This window comes from Camelus ferus, chromosome 13 (genome assembly GCF_009834535.1).
Source record: "Camelus ferus isolate YT-003-E chromosome 13, BCGSAC_Cfer_1.0, whole genome shotgun sequence".
NCBI lineage: Eukaryota > Metazoa > Chordata > Mammalia > Artiodactyla > Camelidae > Camelus > Camelus ferus.
In genome coordinates this window covers 23016625-23029283 of record NC_045708.1, presented here as the reverse complement: position 1 = coordinate 23029283, position 12659 = coordinate 23016625, and the positions used below count along the sequence as shown (strand labels likewise).

Here is a 12659-nt window from a genome sequence, read left to right as displayed (position 1 = left end):
GAGATTGGAAGATGCTATGCTGCTGGCTTTGAAGATAGAGGAATGGCCACAAGCCAAGGAATGCAGCTCTAGAAGCTGAAAAGACAAGAAACAGATTCTCCCTAAAGCCTCCAGAAGAAATGCAAGTCTTGTCAACACCTTGATTTTAGCCCCTGCAGGACTTATTTTGGACTTCTGACTTCCAACTATAAGATAATAAAATTGTCCTGTTTTAAGCCACTAAATTGATGGTAATTTGTTACAGAAGCTATAGGAAACTGATGACTGTAAGTGCCAAAAATAGACAACTGCCTCTGGTTGTCACATAAATGTGTGAGCCAATAACTACGCACACATCTACATTCACATTCACACTGCTTCTGCCTTGTGCATGCCAGGGAGCAGGTGCATACAGGTGCCCCAGTGGCTTCGAGCCTCAAAGAGTAAGCGTACCTGTAGCCACCTAGACCCACATAGACAAATTCTGGTTTCTTTCACATTCATAATTATAGAGAGGGTGTTTCTGAAGGAGATTCAGTTCTAAAGTCAGCACTTAGGTGGAAAGGGTATATCATGCAGAATTACATTGGAAAGCCCTTACATTACCTATAATGCATAATAATTCTTTTGCACTCTTAGGTCTGAGGATTAGGCTGAAGGCAGTAACTAAAGGAAAGGCTGTCCTGAGGTATCTGCACATTGAAGCCACTCTGTCTTTAAGTAAAATATCCCATCTCTAGGGATGAACTGAGGTTGGGCAGAGAATTTGGGAGGGCTCCTGGCAGCTGTAGGGTGATTCCAATCTGCTTTTACATTAAACATCTACCATCTTAGTGCATGTTAAAAGATTAGTTTGTTTTTGTAAAGATAATACAAATTCTGGAGTTGTATATTTGGAGGTCAGTGGTTGGAGGATAAGTTGGTGCTATTTAAATGTGCCTCGGATATGAATCCATATGGCAAACTGCAGTCAGTACAACTATGGAAAAAAGCTGGACTCATGAGAATCTATGGCTGGGGGAACATAGGATCCCACAGAAGCCTTCCTAGAGGAAGTGACATTGAATAGATACCTGCAGGACAGGTGGACAGGTGAGCATTAGCCAAGCAAGACGACTGACCAACTGACCAGGAGAATATTCTGGGCACACCAACCACCTCAGCAAGTGGCCAGAGTTGAGGCCTCCTCTGTAGACCCAAGAAAGTGACACCCACAGCCCCCTTGCTGGCAAAAGGAACCCTGGGACTCTCTGCCCTAACCCTGAGACCTTCAGGAGCTCCTCGTCTGTGAAGGCACTGTTCCACTTCCTAGGAATTGCTGGGGATTTCTGAAGACCTGGGATTTGTTGTTCATGCCTGGGGCACTTTTTATGTTCTGGAATCATGTGACGAGGCTCTGCAGGGAGTGGTCCTAGAATCTGTGGTGACTTTGACTTGCTGTGTGACCCAGAGAGCCAGTCATTTCTCTCTGGGCCTTGATTTGTCCATCTGTAAAGTGGGTTGAGCCCTTCTAGCTCTAACAGAGTCCCTCCAGGACTGTGAAGAAATAGCGCCCTATGTGTGGTTTGAAATCCCCGGCTGTGACACCAGCTCTGAGTGGGAGTCCCGACTCCACCATTTACTGGGACCTGGGGCAAGTCATTTCACCTCCCTGAGGCTCCATTTCCTCATCTGTAAAACAGGGGCCTTTGTTTCCATCCCTCTAGATCATACGAGGATTAAATGAGATCAGGGACATAAAGCATTTGTTGCCGTTGCAGCTGCGGTCTTTTTTTTTTGTTATGGTTGCGAAATGGAATGAGTTTAACTCTGCTGATAACTACAAAACACACCACCCTCAGGGTTTACCATCAGCGCAATCTGGCAAACAGCGTCAGAAGGTCCTCTGATGGGTGTTAGGGAAACACCCAGAACTGGGTAGCTGCATTTGGCAGGAACTGAGGAAACTCCCCACGGGGAAAGTTCTGACGGGTAGGCGGTGGCTGCACTAACTTCTGAGTACAAAGATGATTCCCAGACTGAGCCACAGGAGAGGGCCTGGGATGGAGTCTGGGTGGCCCGAATTAGCTCAGGGCGCGAAAGGAAATGGTCTCACCCTCAGCTGGTAACCAGGGCCAGGACAGGCTGGGCAGGATGGACAGGAGAAGGACTGAGTCTTCCCTTACCTATGACCAGTCCCTGGACTTCTGGCCCTGCCCTTCTTTAATTCTGACCATCTGGTATCTATGTATATTGCTGCTTAGACAGTCTGACTGCTCTTTATAAAGGAATGGGAAACTGAGTCCTAGAAAGGGGCAGGGACTTGCCCAAGATCACACAGCAAATCAGAAGCAGAACTGAAGTCTCCAGGTCTCCTATCCAAGAATCTCTGACCGCATCAGGCAGCCTCCTTGACTCTGCCAAGTGAGTGAGTAGCTGGTTGTTGCCTGGCAACTCTAGTCCCAGATGTTTTCTATTTCCACATTTCCATGGGAATCAGGCCACCCAGTGACAATTGGGCTCAGGCCTCAAAGAGATGGCTCTGTTTTACAGGGCAGTAGAGAGGACAGCTTCTCGTGTTGAAACACTGACCCAGACAAGGCAGTCAGTTCCCCTCTGGGTCCTGAAGGTCCTCCCGGGCAGCCCAGACCTGTCTCTCTTTCCAGCTTATGGACAGACTCCCGTGATTCCTTCTCTCTAGGCAGAGATGAGCTGTATGAGTTGTCAGCACACACAGCAGCAAGTGCTGGAGGGGAAAATCCTGCCAAGGCTTTTTCATCACCATTGGGAGGCACCTTAAAGGAGCAATCTGGAGTCACACCAAGGCCTGAACCCTGGCTCTGCCACTCACTGGCTATGTGACCTTAGACAAGTCACACCACCTCTCTGAGTTGGTTCCTTCATCTGTAAAATGGGGTTCATCATATCTACCTCTCAGGTCTGGATAAGGAGCAAATGAAATAATGAATGTATAGGACAAGGCATAGAAGTGGGTACTCACTGTTGATATCTGTATCAGTTACCCTTCTCAATTATAAATGAGTCCACTCTAGGTCATTTAGCAGAAAAGGACCAGAGAATCAGGCCAGGAAGCTATACAGCAAAAAACAACATCCCCAGGAGGCAAGCACATAGCACAGACAGGGCAGCAGGCACCAGGGATGCTCTGCAGGCTCACGTCCCTGACACCACTATTTCACATTGCATCTCTCTCCTCCTCCACCCCATCAGCACTCCCTGTCCTCCTTACCCTGCTTAGCCCTTATCACCTTCCGATATAACTTACTTATTATGTTTACCGGTTGTCTGCTTTCCCTTGTAGGATGTAAGCACCATGAGAGCAGGGATCTTTGTTCTGTTCACTGGACAAAGTATGGCACATAGTCGGTGCTCAAAAGTACTTGTTGAATGAATGTAAATAACATCCCTGATGACATACCTGGGAAGCAGCATGGCTATGATTAGAATTCAATTTGATGTGGCCCCAAAGCTATAAAATCTTCTTCCTAGGGCTGTTATGAGGCTCCAATAAGTTCACGTGTGTTAGCCACTTAGCACAGTAACTGCTACGAAAGTTAATGTACCATAAACATTGGCTATCATCATCATCATTATTATTGCTATTAGCGGTTAATTAGCTTTACTTATTGTGTTTTTTTAAAAGGAAGTACTGAGGATTGAACCCAGGACCTCGTGCACGCTACTATCACTCAAGCTATACCCTCCCCCCTATTATTACTATTATTATTATTATTGAGGGGCCCCCCTTTCTCTCCTCCTGGGCTCTTTTTCTAAATTCCATAATAGTTCAGTCAGCTCTCAAGCCTGGCCTGACACACTGACAGGACCCTCAGAAAGGGAATACAAGTGTTTCAGGACAGCCCAAGTTGCAGGAAGCCCTGCCCCTAGCAGGAACCACTGCCCCTAGCAGGAACCAATCCTCTATGCAGCCCCGCCTACATGGTAAGTGACCTGAAATTGTTCTCTCACAATTGCAAACAACACAGACTTCCTGTGTTTTGAGAAAGGGGAAGTCCAGCCAGCAATTTACCTTGAGTCATTTATTTCAAGAAGGAAGCCCCTGCAGTTGGCAGAAGGTAGCGGAAGGAGGAAGGCTGCTCGAGGGGAGAAAAGAGGATTCTAGAAGGAGTGCTACCACTTCTCAGCTCCACACTGAGCAAGTCCCCTGTCGGGTCTTAATTTTCTCATTTGGAAAATGAGACAATGATATTCACTTCATCTGCTCCTCTGCATTGTATTAGTATCCATAAGCGTATGTGAAGAGCTAGGAATACGTAAGCAACATGCAACCAGGAGGACTTGGAATGGCTGCTAAGTCTAGAATTTAAAAAATACCCAGATCTGGATTCAAATCCTGCCTCCATCACTTTCTAGCTGTGTGTTCCTAGGCATATAATGGAACCTCTCTGAGTCTCGGTTTCTTTTTCTATAAAATTGACCCTTGGGTTTCCTCAGCTGCGAAATAATAGCTTATCTTCTAAAATGGTCTTGAGGGTTAACTGAGAAATGTACACTAAGGCTAGGAAGGACCTAGGCTCAGAGCAAGCCCTCAGGAATGGTGGCTCTTGTTTTTAATCCTCGATGACCTCTCACTTCCTCACCTCTCCCACGTGCTGTCCTGCCCAGTCCCTGCTGTGCTCAGGACAAATCTCCTTCTGAGATTGCTACTAATAGACCTTGTGAGGCCACAAATAATTGTTAAAATAATTTTACTGATTACAAAATAACAAATTCATGATAGAAAAAAATTAATCAAATAAGTAAAAAGAAGAAAATAGAGACTACACATAACTTCACCACCCAGGGATAACTGCTATTGATTGGGTGAATTTTCTTCCTGATTTCTTTTTAATGAATGTGTAACAGGATGTTAAACCCAAGTTTCCTGTCATTTTGGCAGAGGTAACAAAAGTCATGGAACATGGGTCATGGACCACGGGTCATGGACCACCCAGGCAGGGCATGCCCAAAGATGGAAAAACCGGTTCTACAGCCATTACCCCACCACCCACCTCTGGTCTGCTCATTTTGGAACACGTGTGTGTGTGTGTGTGTGTGTGTGTGTGTGTGTGTGTGTCTGTTTGTGTGTGGTGTGTGTGTGTGTGTGTGTGTGTATGTGTGTGCATTTGAGAGAAAGACAGAGACAGAGGTAGAGACAGAGATGAAAAGAGAGGAGAGGCTGTTTGGAGGGATTTCTTTTGAAAAGGATTGTTGGTTATTGTTTGGTCCCCACAGCAACACCCCCTTCACCCCCAGAGAGGAGGGGTGAGGGTGTGTCATTTCATCACTTTAGAGTAAGGAGGCTTGTAGGGAACCACTTGACCCGTTTGAGATGTGCCTTGGGGTCTGAAGACCAAGGAGAAAGACAAGTCTAAGGCAATGACACACTCTTCTCTCATCTGCACTTCACCCAGCACAGAGCTTACCATGCTGAATTGTTAATGTCCATTGGGTTGTCTTCCTCCCCAGCTTGACCTGGACATGGCTTTCAGACAGTCTGGGCCTTGTTTCCCCTGCCCCTGCAGAAGGCTCAGCACTTAGTTGATGCTTGATAAATGTTCTGGTGATTGAAGAGAAGACTGAAGGAGCTGTGGAATCAAAAGCAGAAAGAACAAGGATTTTAGAACCACACAGATCTGAGTTCAAATCCTGCCTCTGCCATTTTGTGGCTGTGTTCCCCCGGGGGAAGTCACATCATATCTTTAACCTCATTTTTTCCACTGGTAAAATGAGGATAATTTGAGTATCTGTTCTGCAGAGTTTCGAATGAAATGAGCTCAAGCAGTGGCACATAGTAGGTGTTCCAAAATGAGGAATGAATGAAGACACAGTAGTCTGGGAAACTCTGCACACTGATTGGACCTCCTGAGAATTCCCTGTTTGAACTGGTACAGTTCTGGAATTTCTGGATCCTGGTTTCCTTCCATCCTCCTTTCTCAGTTATCATCATCATCGTCATCTTCATAGCAGCAGCAACAACGGCTGGCAATTTACAGAAATTCCAAGACCTGGTCTCATTTAAATCTCACAATAATTCTGTGAGGTCTGTATTGTAATTACCCATCCACAGACAGAAAACTGAGGGCGAATGACTTGCCCAAGGGCACAAAGAGCTGAAACAAGGGTGCTGCTTTTGGTTTCCCTTAAACGAATTGATTTAACATGTCCTCAGCTCCTGTCCCCTTATACATGAGTAGGAAGGACAAACAGGCAAGTTAAAACAATACTTATAACTGCATGGTAAGTGCTGTCCAGGAAGACTCCAGATAAGATGATAATTTCTTCTGCCAGGGGTAATCAGCTGGAGAGCAGATCCACTCCACTATTTATCTCTGTGGCTTTGGGCAACTCACTTCACCTCTCCGGGCTTTAATTTTTTCATTAATATAATGGGGATTATGATAAGAGTATCACTCTCATACAGTCACTGTGGGGATAACAGCAATAATGTATATATGTGCATGGCGTCTGGAACAAGTGAACAGTTAATAAATTATAGCTGGTTCTTCTTACTATAACCTGGATGTCAGCTAGGGACTTCCTGACCCCTTAAGATCATGGGATGAGCCCCAGCAGCCATTCCAAAACCCTCTCCAAGATTACTGCAAATTCCTGAGAGATTTTATTGCTCCTGGTCCAGCTCCTGAGTCAGCCTGGACTGTCTTTGGTCAGCACGATACCAAAACAGAGGTAAAACTTGGCCTCTTCAGCCATTTTCACAAACACCCATCACTCGGTGAGTATAGGAGACTTTTTTGAAGATTTCCAGGGATGGGAGATAGAGGAGATCTCATTGCAGCTAAACTAAAAATACCCTGGCTCCCAAGACAGCCTTAGCCTCTACACTGTCCCTGGTCCCTCAGCTGTGGGCCACCTCCTGTCTCCTGGTAATGGATACCTGCCATTTGGCTCTTGTCTCCACTCTCTCTTCCTAAGGAACTCTCCAATTTCCCTTTCAGGGATTATCCCACTGTGTGATGCCTTAGAGGTTGAGGGGTTGGTTTCCCCTCCTGTCTCCTGGTCATCCCCTCATCCTCACCCCCTGCAAGTCCAAGCACTACAGGGTACAGGGACCCCTCTCTGGCCTTCGTGTAGCCCCAGTGAGGATGGAAGTGTCTGCCATCATTCATAGCGGCTGATGCTGGTGGGTAGGTGACCCTGGCTGGCTTCCTGCTGCCTCCCCTCTGTACATCCCCCTCCTTGATTCCTGCCCATGTCCCGAACCCAGTCCTCCAGTTTCTGGTAGATTATCCGAGTCCTCGGTAGCTTAAAACATCCAGAGTCATTTTAGGGACACATTCAAATCGAAGTCCTCGTCTTTATTGCCTCTGGGAGATTTGAGATCATACCTTCACCGTAAACGGTTTTGCAGAGTATTTTACCAGTGAAAGCCATCCTCCTCCTAAAGAGAGGAGGTCACGCACTGAGGGTCCTTGAGCTGCATGTGGTCCACAGAATGTTTTAAAAAATCAAATCAGTATTTTAAAAGTGAGCCATTACATATAGAAATCCGGAATTGTGGTCTTTCTTGTAATTTCATAACCTCTGGCATCATAGGACCCACATTCGCCCCCAAGGAGCATGTTGGCCTCAATGGAGAGCAGGGTCCCTGCCCACTGGTCTTACTTATTTCTCCTGCTTGTCAGCTGTAGTCTTTGAACTTTGTGACCTTTGCTAAGAGGCATTTCAGCATGTTTCCACCCACCACCCCACCACCCCGGACCCATTGCATTATTATAATAAAGTTGGGTCTATGAATGTGCTAGCTTCACAAAGGGCACCCTAAGCAGAAAGTACAGCACTAGTAGTCACTTAAGTATGCAAGTGATGGCTGTTCCTGGCAGGGAAAGGGGTCCAGAGGGACTCTATTGCAAGGGGGCAGAGGGGCTGGAAAGGGTTAAGCTGGGGCTTGGTTATGAAGGGCCTTAATGATCTCTTATGAGCTATTGAGAGCCAGTGTGGGGTTTAAAGTAAAGCGACACAGCAAGAGGTGTGTCCCAAGAGGAAAGTGGCTGAGAAGCTCACGGGGAGGGATACATTGAAACCCTCTCGTCCCCCACCTAGCCAGAGGCTGGGGCAGTGGTCCAGGCGAGCCAGGGATGCTGCGGCCGGACTGCGTGGCAGCGGCGGCGAGAATGGGTAGAGGACAGCAAAGGAGGGATTCTGGAGGCAGCCTTGCCGGGGAGTGGGTTTGCTTGACCTTGAGGGAAAACATTTCGTGCGCTGCGGATGCAGCTCACTAGCCTCCCCTTCCCTCCCCGCCCCCGCGCCGCAGCGGACTGCGGCGGAATCCCAGCCGCTGGCTCACTCCCGCGCCGCTGCGGCACGCGAGGGAGGGGGCGGGATGGCGAGAGGTGGCGGGATGGCGGGGATGCCCGTCTTCCCTGGAAGGCGGGGAGGGGAGGAGAGGGGAGGCCCATCACGTGGCATTGCCACCAGGCACAGCCCGATTGGTGGGTCCTGCAACCGAGTCAGCGAGGGCTGCTTGGGTTTCCAGACATGGAACAGCCCCCTTTCCTCGTTCGGGCGCCCAGGGGTGCACCAGTTTAGAGAGGAGGGAGCTGGGGTGGGGATCCTGCTCTCTCCACAGGGTGTAACGCAGCCTAGCTGCTCGCCGCGGTCCTCACTGCAACTTGGGCGGTCTAATTATTGTCTCCGTGAACACATCCCTTCGCTGCTTCTCTCCCGCCTTCTCCCCACCTGCCCGTCTTAACTACCGTGCTGCCTGAAGGACAGCTTTGTTTGGGCTGGCTGAAGCAGGATTCTGTTACTTGCCACAATTTTGCAGTTTGGGGCAAATCAGTTAACTTGGCTAGAGGTAGGGAGGATTAAAACAGAAATCCCACACACTTCCAGCCCCACACTTCCAAACTGATCTTTTTATCTCCCCAAACTGCTCCTTCTTTTTGTCTCCATCTCTATTTCAGGAAGAAGCCCAAAAGCCATCTCCATCTCATTGTCCCCCATTAAATCTACGACAAAAACCTATTAAATTTACCTCCAAAATATTTTTTAAAACTGGGTACCCAGTATTTTTCCTTGGCATTTATCTTGATTTGTAATTATGTTTATTTGTGCTTGTTTTTGTACGATTTTTCCCACTAGACTGTAAATTCCATGAGAACAGGACCTTGTCTATTTTGCTCATTGCAGTATCACCAGCATAGCACCAGGCATACAGGAGATGCTTAAGTGTTAACTGAATGAATAGATGCATAGCAAGTCCTATGCTAGGTACTAGGGGTGGGAAACAGGCTCAGATTTTAAGATGAAACACACACCTCTATTCTCAAGAAATCATCTATCCAACAAACGTGCCCTGAGGCCTTCTCTACACCAGCTGCTGGGGGGAGGCCAGTGCACAAGATAAGACTGTATTTCTACCATCCCCCTTCACCTGGGTGAACGAGACATGACTCACCTAGACAGTAAGACTCTGTGACATTGTGGGGGTGGGCAGGTGTGGTGGTACATACCAAACTCTAGAGTCAAAAGAGTCCAGGGTTTGGAATCTGATATGACCTGATTTCCCAAGCCAGCTTTGCTGCCTTCTCACTTGTGTGACCACAAGTCTCTTGTCTCTGAGGCTCCATCTCCTCATCTTAAAAATGGGGATAACAAGATCATCTCCAAGGGCTGAGAGATATGAATGAGATACACAAAAGCACCAAGTGCCAGGTTTTATGACAACGTTGGATGTAGGTGGATGACTATACCTTTTAGTTTGCCCAGAACAGACTGATTGACATCTGTTGTACCAGAGCAATTAATAGTAGCATTCCCTTTCGTTTTCATAAGCGTCCTGGGTTTAGACAGTAAATCATGTAGTCATCCTAGTAATAGATGTAACACTGGAGTTATCTACATCATGACTTGTCTCAAAGGGTTACATGAGCCCCAAATCACTTTTTTGGTCTAGGCTAGTACATGTGGGGCTTCTTTTCCTTGCATCTGTTCATAATACAGAACCCTTCTGTTCTCTCTTCCCTCATATATCCTTTCAAACATTCTCTACTCCTGTCATGCCCTGTTGCTCACACTTCCTCAGACTGATCATGCCTCTGTAGCCCTACGCCTATCTTTCAGGCTCCCTTTCCCCTTCTTACAACTTGTCAACTCTTACTCATCCTTTGAGACCCAGACTCTTTCTCAGGAAAGAGTCATCCCTCACCACCCTGAGCAAGGCTTACCATGCCCTCCTCTGGCCTGTCACAGCTTTTTGAATACATCCTCATCACCCAGTATCCCAATGACCTGCTTTTTGTCTGCAACCTCCATTAGACTGTTCTTCATCTCCATGCCCCTAGTGCCTGGCCAAGAGCCTTCCACAAAGTAAATATAATAAGTGTTTACTGAATGAGTGAACAGATGACTAAGAATCCTTCTCTCTCATGGCATCTCCTTGAGTCACTGTGCATCCTGTATCAAGTGGAGACTCAGAGGAAAAAGTGGGAGGAACGGCTTTTGTCCTTTGATTCAAGGATGCTGGATTCAGGAGACCAGAAAACCCAATAGAAATGGAGCCATAGCAAAGTCCAGTGGCATTTATGACAGGTCAGTTTTCTGTCAAAGCACTGATGGTGGCAGCTTGGAGCTGAGGCAGAGTTTGTTTGGGAACCAGAGCCAAGACTAGCAAACATTTGGTACATTGAGCTATTCAGTAAGCTAAGATTCTGATAGCTGTTTCTGTCAGCTGCACAGGAAGAAGCATCTCAAAGCCAGCTGGGTCTGCCTAGGATTGGGGGTCCCCATCTCCTTCAGCACAATCTGACCCAAGGAATAAGGCAGATCTCACCCCCATCTTTAATCTTTACCACAGGCACACACCTGCTCGAAGGGGTCTGTGCAACTACTCAGGACACTGGGCACTGAGAACAGAGTCAACAATGATTACAGGGAACTGTGGCTGAGATGATATCACTTGCTAAATAGTCCATGACTCCCCGCCTACATTTCCCAACTTCTTTTGCAGTTAAATTGGGTCTGTGTGACAAGTTCCAGCTAATAGTCTGTAAGTGGAAGTAACATCTGTCATTCCCAGGCTAAAGTATTTAATTGCTGGTACACAACCCTCCAGCTCTCTTTCTCATATTGAGGCAATCCTGAAAACCTCGGGTTGAGATGGTGGAGCCCAAGATGAAAGTGGCCTGGGTCTCTGAATGACCCAGTGGAGTGGAGGAGAGCTACCTTGGGGAGTGCCTTGACCCAAAGCAGGCTTTGGATGAGGTGGGGGAAATATACCATTGTTGTATTAAGTCATTGAGATCTTTGGGTTGTTACCACAGCAGAGCCTGGCCTCTGACCAATATATAGAACTCTGACCAATATACAGAAATTGTTGTTTTAGCCATCTAGCATCAAACCTCCTTCCTCTTTGAGGAGAAACATTTCTCCTCCTTATGGGACTCTTTGGTATTGCCAAATCCAGTGGTCATTTCTCGGTTCTTATCTTTGATTTCTCAGCAGCATCTGTCACAATTGACCATGCCTCCCTGGAATCATTTTATCTAGGCGTCTGTGACATCATGCCAGCCTGAGTTTTCTCCTGTCTCACAGCCCCTGCTTCTCAGTTTCTTTTGCTGGCCACTTTTCCACTGTTTTACCTCAAAAGTTTGAAGTTTCTCAGGGTTTATTCCTGGGGACCTATCTTATGGTTTGAAATACCATTCATGAAAAAGACAGCTGGTTACCTTTCAGCACTCATTCCAGCATCCCTTATTAATCACAGAGCACCTATTTTCAGGGGCAAGTTGTGCCCAGTTAAAAAATTACATGTCCCAGTATGGTTATGTGACTATCTTTTGGCTAATGAGATGTAAACAGAAATGCGCAGGACTTTCAAGGCAGTCTTCTTAAAAGAAAAAGAGTGTATTTTTCTTCCCTTTTCCCTCCCCACTGTCTGGAATGTGGACCATAATAAAATGACCTTCAGATTAGAAACCAGCTGCTGAGGATGATGGAGAAGCCTTGACCTGCCTACTTTTCATCTTAATGTGCATGAAAGGTAAATAAATTTCTATTGTAAGCCATTTTTTTTCTTTTGTTGTTTGCAACTGAATCTAATCCTAATTGATAACATTCCCATTGCTGTTGAAGTGGCTTGCTTGCTTCCCATTTGGAAGCTTGAGTCCAGATCTTCCCCTAGCCAGAGCAGTGGGGAACCAGCAGAATTAAGGCACTTCCAGGCAAAAAAAAAAAAAAAATGCTGGGCCTCCTCCCACAAATTGTAAGTTACCAAGCTACCTGGAGGACAGAATAGGAGGTGGGTCTAGGAAGAGTTTATTAGCTCACAGAGAGCATGGAATGCTAGATTAAGGGATTTGGACTTTGTAAGTCTCTTGCAGATAGGGCGATCCTGCCTGTTTTATCTAGTAATGCCTCCACTTAATAGACGCTCAGTGAGTGACATATTCTTTATTAATTAATGCCGTTTGCTTAATAAACAACAACAAAAGAAATGGAAGGTGGACCAGTTAGGAATCACCATCTGATTTACCCTTACCTGCTTTTTACAGATGAAGTAACTGAAGCAGCATTTGTTGGAAGTGGCAATCAGCCTATACTTGAGGAAAGGCAAGCCGTCCTGAGGGTGATGGGGGAAGGGGCGATGGAACTGAGGGAGGAGGCCAAGAAAAGCAGTTGGGTTAACGTCTACTCAAGATGGCTGCCCTGGAATCACC

At 46.7% G+C, this 12659-nt stretch overlaps 1 long non-coding RNA gene across 1 annotated transcript in view; it reads right to left on the bottom strand.

Moving 5' to 3' along the window:
- The window catches only part of LOC116668335, a 28527-nt gene extending 15920 nt beyond the window's left edge, over positions 1 to 12607 (bottom strand). Inside the window, exons 1-2 of the long non-coding RNA XR_004325494.1 lie at positions 12482 to 12607; positions 5406 to 5567 (exon numbers count right to left, since the gene is read on the bottom strand). This is a non-coding gene — a long non-coding RNA (uncharacterized LOC116668335). The remainder of the gene's footprint in view (positions 1 to 5405; positions 5568 to 12481) is intronic.
- Between the last annotated feature and the right edge of the window lie 52 nt (positions 12608 to 12659).